Here is a 7,817-nt window from a genome sequence, read left to right as displayed (position 1 = left end):
ATGAACTTTAGCCAAATTAGGCCTATACCATGCAATAGATTTTTCAGCTAAAAGTGCAGCCATTGCATTTATTTATTTGTTTGTTTGTTTATTCATGACAGAGAGAGAGAGAGAGAGAGAGAGACAGGCAGAGGGAGAAGCAGGCTCCGTGCAGGGAGCCTGATGTGGGACTCGATCCCGAGTCTCCAGGATCACACCCCCGGCTGAAGGCGGCGCTAAACCACTGCGCCACCGGGGCTGCCCGCCACTGCATTTATTGATGCTGAATCTCTACTTAGGGTAGAGATAGGGTTTAGCCTATCATCCCAGGCGGATCACTTTTAATATTTATATTGTCATCTATATATTAGAAATAGACTTCAGTTTATTTCTGTTGGCTATCTTTCCCAGCTTTCTGTCATCTGCAGATTTAATCAGCTTGCCTTCAGACTTCAAGATCACTAAGAAAATTCAGTGTCATTTTGACTAGTCATTTCACCTCTTTAGGCTTCAGTTTTCTCACCTGTAAAATAATAAAGAGGCAGGGAATGATTTCCTGGGTCCCAAGAAATTTGAATAATTCTTATACAAATTCAAATGACCAGCTAGTGAAAGACTGGGAAGGGGAAAAAAGATGGTGTGATCACTTTCACACGAGAGTAACTTGCTCAAGTAAATTGTGAGGGTTAATTTCAGGTGTCAACTTGACTGGCCCAAGGGATGTCCAGATAGCTAGTAAAACATCAGTTCTGGGTATGTCTATGAGAATGTGTCCAGAAGGAATTATCATTTGAATCAGTAAACTGAGCAAAGAAGATCTCCCTCACCAATGTGTGTGCGTGTCATCCAATCTGTTGAAGACCCAGACAGAACACAAAGGCTAAGGAAGGGCAAATTCTCTCTCTCTTCTTGAGCTAAGACATCTCTCCTCTCTTGTCCTCAGACATGAGAGTTCCTCAGGCCTTTGGATTTGAACTGAATTATACCATGGGTTTTATGATTACCCAGTTTGCAGATGGCAGAGCATAGGACTGTTTGGCCTCCATAACCCTGTGAGTCAATTCTTATAAGTATATACATACACATATACAAATATTATACATTTTATCTCTGAAGAACTTTAATACATAAATTCTGTGTTCAAATACATGGATTTCAACTTTGAACCTCAGGCATTCCCTTACAGAAATTAAACCCTGAAAACAACATGGTAGATACCTTCATTCATAGACATTCTATTTTTGCATAGCTCTGGTCTGTGAGAGAGAAAAGCTGCAACAGGCATAGGTATTTGTCAATTTAATTGCAATAATTTCAGTTCCCAAATTCTGTATATTATCTAAAACTGCTTGGTGAAATATTAGTCTTATATTCCCTATAGTGAAATCAGTGCTAAATATTATGCTTTAAAATTCAGAAATTTACTGTAACATAGCCCAATAAGAGAATTTATGAAAGATTGATTATTGCAATGTATCCATGCCAATCAATTTTGCAGCAGCCATTAGCCCTGTAGCCAAAGGCCAAAATCTTTCAGTATAATCTGGATTTGTAAATTATTATTATTATCATTTTTTTAAAGATTTTATTTATTCATGATAGTCACACAGAGAGAGACAGAGAGGCAGAGACACAGGCAGAGGGAGAAGCAGGCTCCATGCACCGGGAGCCCGACGTGGGATTCGATCCCAGGTCTCCAGGATCGCGCCCCGGGCCAAAGGCAGGCGCCAAACCGCTGCGCCACCCAGGGATCCCTATTATTATCATTTTAAGGTAAATCCTTAAATAGTAAAAAATAGATCCCCTTTCTCCCTGCCACACCTTACTTCTTCTATAGGGGAATAACAAATGCATAAATAACTTCTTCTATAGGGGCTTAGATGGGGTACCTGGCTCATTCAGTAGGAAGAGCTTGCAATTCTTGATCTCAGGGTCATGAGTTCAAGCCCCACATTAGTCATAAAGCTTACTTTAAATGAACGAATTAATAAATGGTTTGGAGATATTCCAGTCAGTGTTGCAACCACACCTCCATTCTCCCTATATATTCTTCCTCTTTTTTTGCTATCTTCTGCCAAGGAAGAAGGGAGCCAGCATTAGGCTGGCTTTCCCTGCATTTCGCCTTGGCAGATCATTAGTAACATCAAGCAGTCTTATCTCCTAACCTTTGAAAGGTCTATTACTCTAGTTTGCTTTTCTTCAGAAGTCCTCATAACCGAAGCCCAACCCTCTAAGACAACATTATTAAATCCACCTACTCATCTGGTCAGTGCTGAACACTGAACTAAATGCAGGGATCAGAGGGGAACCAAAGGCAACTTTTTTTATAACAGGATGGGGCTGAGGCAGAGTCAGCAGTGAATAAGCTCCATGTCCCAGCATCACTAACTTACTTAAGAACTTGGAAAGTTTACCACTTCTGTGTTAAATTTTGCCTTCCTAAAGCCTAGTGTTTTACTATTTCTTGCTTATAGATCTTTTTTTAAAAAAATATAGAATGCTTCACAAATTTGTAGGTCATCCTTGTGCAGGGACCATGCTGCTTATAGAGCATTTAAAATAATAAAGAGCTATTGAGTTTTTCTGAATAAAACAAACAAAAAAACTGAAAACAGCTATCTCCAATTTCCCAAAGGGTTTGGGAGATAAATAACTTAAATGCCAAATGCCCAACTTTGGGAACAGCAGACGCTGGGAAAGGTGAGAGTGGAATAAGTTTGTGATTGCCTTGTGGAGGGGCCAGTAACTCAGAAATCCACACTAGAGTGGAGGATTAGAAAATCTTAGAAATATTCTTACCTTACATTAGCATCCCCAAATCTAAAAAATTTGTACAAGACCTATATGAGGAAAACTACAAAACTGATCGATGAAATGAAAGGAGAACTAATAGAGAGATATTCCATGTTCATGGATAAGAAGATTCAATATTGTCAAGATGTCAGTTCTTCCCAACTTGGCCTCCAAACTCAATGTAATCCCAATCAAATTCCTAGCAAGTTAATTTGTAGGTATCGATACACTGATTTTAAAGTTTATTTGGATAGGTAAAAGACCTAGAATAACCAACAGAATATTGTTGGAGAACAAAGTCAAAACACTCACACTATCTGATCTCAAGACTTAAAGCTACAATAATCAAGACACTATGGTCTTTATGAAAGAAAAACAAGTAGATCAGTAGAACTGAGAGCCCAGACATAAACCCACATAAGTATAGTCAACTGCTCTGCAATAGAAGAGCAAAGACAATACAATAAACAAAGATATTCCTTTCAAAAAAAGGTGCTGGAACAACTGGACATCTACATGCAAAAAAAAAAAAAAAAAAGGAAAATAAATAATAGAGCTAAATGTTAAGATGCAAAATTATGAAACTCCTAGAAGATAATATAGGAGAAAACCTAGATGATCTTGAGTTTGGTAGTGAGTTTTTAGATAAAAACTACTACCTAAAAGAACTACTACCTAAAAAACTAAAAAACTACTACCTAAAAGCACTACTTTTAGAAGTACAATCCATGAAAGAAAGAATTGATCCCTTGGAGATTATTAAAATGAAAACACTTCTAATTGCAAAAGACAGTATCAAGAGAATGGGAAGACAAGCCACAGACTGGGAGAAAATATTTGCAAAAGACACATCTGATAAAGAATCATTATCCTGGGCAGCCCGGGTGGCTCAGCGGTTTAGCGCCACCTTCAGCCCAGGGTATGATCCTGGAGACCTGGGATCGAGTCCCACGTCAGACTCCCTGCATGGAGCCTGCTTCTCCCTCTCCCTGTGTCTCTGCCTCTCTCTCTCTCTCTCTCTCTCTCTCTCTCTGTGTGTCTCTCATGAATAAATAAATAAAAATCTTAAAAAAAATAATTATCCAAAATATACAAAGAAACCTTAAAATACAACAATAAGAAAACAAACAATTCAGTTAAAAAATGGAATACAAACCTTAACAGACCCCTCCCAAAAAAGGTATATAGTTAGAAAATAAGCATATGAAAAGACGTCCCACATCATCACAGAGAAATGTGCAAATTAAAGCAACAATGAGATACCACTGCACACCTATAAGAATGGCCAAAATCTAGAACAGTGACAATATCAAATGCTAGCAAGGACATGGAGCCACAAGAACTCTCATCCATTGTTAGTAGGAATGCAAAATGGTATAGCCACTTTGAAAGAGGTTGGCATTCTCTTACCAAACTGAACATACTCTTTGCATATGATCCAGCAATCATGTTCCTTAGTATTTACCCAAAGGAATTAAAAACTTATGACTACACAAAAACCTGTAATGATTGTTTATAGTAGCCTTCCTCACAGTTGGCAAAACTTAGAAGCCATCAAGATCTTCTTTAGTAGATGAATGGATAAAGTGTGGTACATTCAGACAATGGAATATTACTCAGTGCTAAAAAGAAATGAGCTACTAAGTCAAGAAGAGACATGAAGGAATTTTAAATGCATACCACTAAGTGAAGGAAGCCTATCTGAAAAGATTATTTATTGTCTGAGTCTAATGATCCAACATTCTGGAAAAGGCAAAACCATAGAGACAGCAATAACAATAAACAGATCTGTTTTTGCTAGGTGTTGGGGAATGAATAAGCAGAACAATGAAAATATATGATACCATAATGACTGATGTATATCATTATATATTTGTCCAAACACATAAATGTGGGATACCAAGAATGAACTGTAGGACACATTATGTGGGCAATAATGATGTGTCAATGTAGTTATAATAAATGTACCACTCTGGTGGAAGATGTTGATAATGGGCAGACTATACATGTGTATGGATAGAGACATGGAAAATCTCTATTCCCTCAATTTTACTATGAACCTAAAACTGCTCTAAAAAAGTGAAGTCTTAGGGCACCTAGCTGGATCAGTTGGTGGAGCATGCAATTCTTGATCTTGGGGCTATGAATTTGAGTCCCATGTTGGGTATAAAGATGACTTTTTAAAAAATATAATCTTAAAAAAAAAGTAGTCTTAATCAAAAGAAAAAATTCACACATTTAATCCAGTATTTTACTTCATTTTTTTTTTTAGATTTTTATTTATGTATTTATTCATGACAGACACACAGAGAGAGGTAGAGACACAGGCAGAGGGAGAAGCAGGCTCCCTCTGGGGAGCCTGATGATGGACTCAATTCCAGGACCCTGAGATCATGCTCTGAGCTGAAGGCAGACGCTCAATCACTGAGCCACCCAGGTGACCCTTCACAAGGTTATCTTTAAACGAAAAGCAGGATACAATTATACATATATGGTCTTTGTCTTAGTTCATTCAGGCTGCTATGCCAGAATACCATAGACTGGATAGCTTATTAACAACAGAAATTCATTTCTTATAGTTTCTCACTGGTGGGAAGTCCAAGATCACCAAGGATCACCAGATTCTGTGTCTGGTGAATATTCATAGACAGTAAGCAGTGTTATCCCTGTATCCTGACATGGCAGAAGGGCCAGACACTCAAAGTCTCTTTTATAAGGGCACTATTCCCATTCATGAGAACACAGCCTCCATGAGCTAGTCACGTCCCAAAGGTCCTACCGCCAAAATACCATCATTCGGAGATTAGATTTTAACATATGAGTTTGGGAGTGACACAAACGCTCAGTCTGTGGCAGCCTTCATTTAATGATAAAAAGAAAAAAGACTGGAAGAAAATAGGAATATTAATCATAATTTTCTCTGGGTGGTAGGATTATGGATGATTTTTATTCCTTTATGTTTCTGTATTTTTCAAGTTTTCTTTTTTTTTTAAGATTCGTTTATTTATTTTAGAGAGAGAGCATGAGCAGTAAGGGGAGAGGGAGAGACTCTCAAGCAGACTCTGCCCTGAGCTTGGGGTGTGATGCAGATGTGGGGCTGGCTGAATCTTTGGACCCTGAGATCACAACTTGAGCCAAAACTAAGAGTCAGACAGTCAACTAACTACACTACCTAAGAGCCCCTAAAGTTCTATAAAATAAACATCTTCTTTTAAAAAACAGTGGAAATTGATAAAAAGCAGTAAATGAGAAGTAAGAGAAATTACCAGTGATTCTGGATATCCCAGAAAGTTTTCCCTAATATCCACTTGGGCCAAATCCAGATGGCCTCATGCCTTCCACTATTATGTCACACAGAACTGGGTGGCACTTCCACAAGCAACTTTTTTTTTTTTTTGCTTCTATGTTCTTAATTTATAAAACAGTGATGTAAAATCTCACAGGTTGACAGGAGGATTAAATGAAATAACCCACAAAAAACCCAGGAACATTGTCAGAGATCAGTAAAAATGTATTCCCTCTCTAATTCTGGAAGTAGAGCAAAACACCCGCAGATCTGTAGGTGAAACAGACATTGATGCAGATTGTGTGGTGAATGAGGGGCTCAGGATGTCAAGCAGGGACCAGCTCTGTACTTAACCCTGATCCTGTCAGTACCCTGGTCCTCATATTAATGGCTATGGAAATGAGGGGAATACTAATTAATGAGGTAGACAGTGACATGATTAAGAGATACCCCTAGGGACAAACAAGAACCCTCTCTCAGAGTCATCAGGCAAGGATCAGGTCTCTTATGAGAGTGCTGGCTGTAGTCAATCTGCTTTTGACCACATAACTAAGACAGATATTATACTGAAGCCAATGATCCTTGAAGATGAAATAATCTCTAAGGCTTCTTTCTGCTCTGATTATAATGCTATAATTATAATAAGCAAATGCTGATAGGAATTTATTCAAATCCATCCTGTCTGCTTGGCAGGTTCCTTTCAAGTTTCATGGGCCATCACAATCCAGGGAGTGTTGTTTGGAAGTGCGAAACAGGATTACTTAAACTCTAGCAGCAGGAGTCCTTCTCAGAGTAAGGAGATGAGTATAGGTCCAGAGCCCTTGAGAGGCCTCTTGCACCTGCACCCTTCCTCCAGGGAACCATGCACTGATCTCCATTTAGCAGGATTGCCTAGGGCAAGAGACCTGGAGAAGTATCGCTGGAATTTTGGAGCCTTAAAACGCTAATGTGTGTGTTGAGATAGGGATTGGGGAACGGAGAAAGAAAGAATTCCGAAGGAGGACAAAGGGTTTGGTTTTGGTGTTGGTTTGAAACTATAAAACAGACATTCTGTTTAATACCATTCAGAAACTCCACTTCTTTTAGCTCTCTTGGGGTCAGCAGATCCCAAGAGAAGAGAGTCCACGACGTCATCACTTATCTGTTACCTTTTCTCCCCTGCCTTTCCCAGCCACCGTCAAGTTGCCAGCTCCTGGTCACCATAGCAACCATGACGAGCCAGCATCCAGCTCTGCTGCACTGACTTCTCCAAAGGCAGCTGAGATACAGCAGTGAGGACAAGCCGCAGGAAGCAGACCCTGGATCTCATTCTTTCCTCCTTCTCTCGACTGGACCCTGAGAAAGAATTGCACAGAAAAGACAAGGGGGAGACAGGGAGGCCCCTTGGAGCCTCCGGATGCTAACCTCCAGTGGAGGTCCAGCGGGAAGGTGGAGCGTGCAGCAGTTAGGATGTGTGCAGCTATGGCAGCAGCACCTGTACACTGAGGACCTACTGACTCTGGGGAGCCAACATTTGTTACGTATGGAGGAGATGCCCTTTGAAGCCCCCTAATCGGTGAGTACCATCAAGTCTTCCTTTGGGTAAACAAATCTCCCAAATGACAAGGTTATATGTCTTGATTCCTGCCTAAAAACAAAAAACAAACAAACAAACCCACCCCCATCTTTAAATTTCTTATGATTAGGAAGCACTTTCCTTTCTGATGTCTTTGGGTTTCTTGGAATTATTATTTCTTCTCCCTTTAAACACACTACTGCC

The 7,817-nt window shown here is 39.5% G+C and overlaps 1 protein-coding gene and 1 non-coding gene across 2 annotated transcripts in view; one reads left to right on the top strand and one right to left on the bottom strand.

Annotated features, from left to right (window-relative positions):
- Window positions 1–2,465: 2,465 nt before the first annotated feature.
- On the bottom strand, window positions 2,466–2,570 carry LOC125753887 (U6 spliceosomal RNA). Its single transcript, XR_007406629.1, has one exon. It is a non-coding gene; the product is annotated as a U6 spliceosomal RNA (small nuclear RNA).
- Window positions 2,571–7,245: 4,675 nt separating this feature from the next.
- The window catches only part of MICAL3 (microtubule associated monooxygenase, calponin and LIM domain containing 3), a 218,919-nt gene continuing 218,347 nt past the window's right edge, over window positions 7,246–7,817 (top strand). The window contains exon 1 of the mRNA XM_049102770.1: window positions 7,246–7,613. The gene's annotated coding sequence lies outside the window, so the exon portion shown is untranslated. The remainder of the gene's footprint in view (window positions 7,614–7,817) is intronic.

This window comes from Canis lupus, chromosome 27, assembly GCF_003254725.2.
Source record: "Canis lupus dingo isolate Sandy chromosome 27, ASM325472v2, whole genome shotgun sequence".
In the NCBI taxonomy this organism is placed as follows: domain Eukaryota; kingdom Metazoa; phylum Chordata; class Mammalia; order Carnivora; family Canidae; genus Canis; species Canis lupus.
Note: the sequence above shows the minus strand (reverse complement) of the source record. Positions and strands in the feature narration are given on the sequence as shown.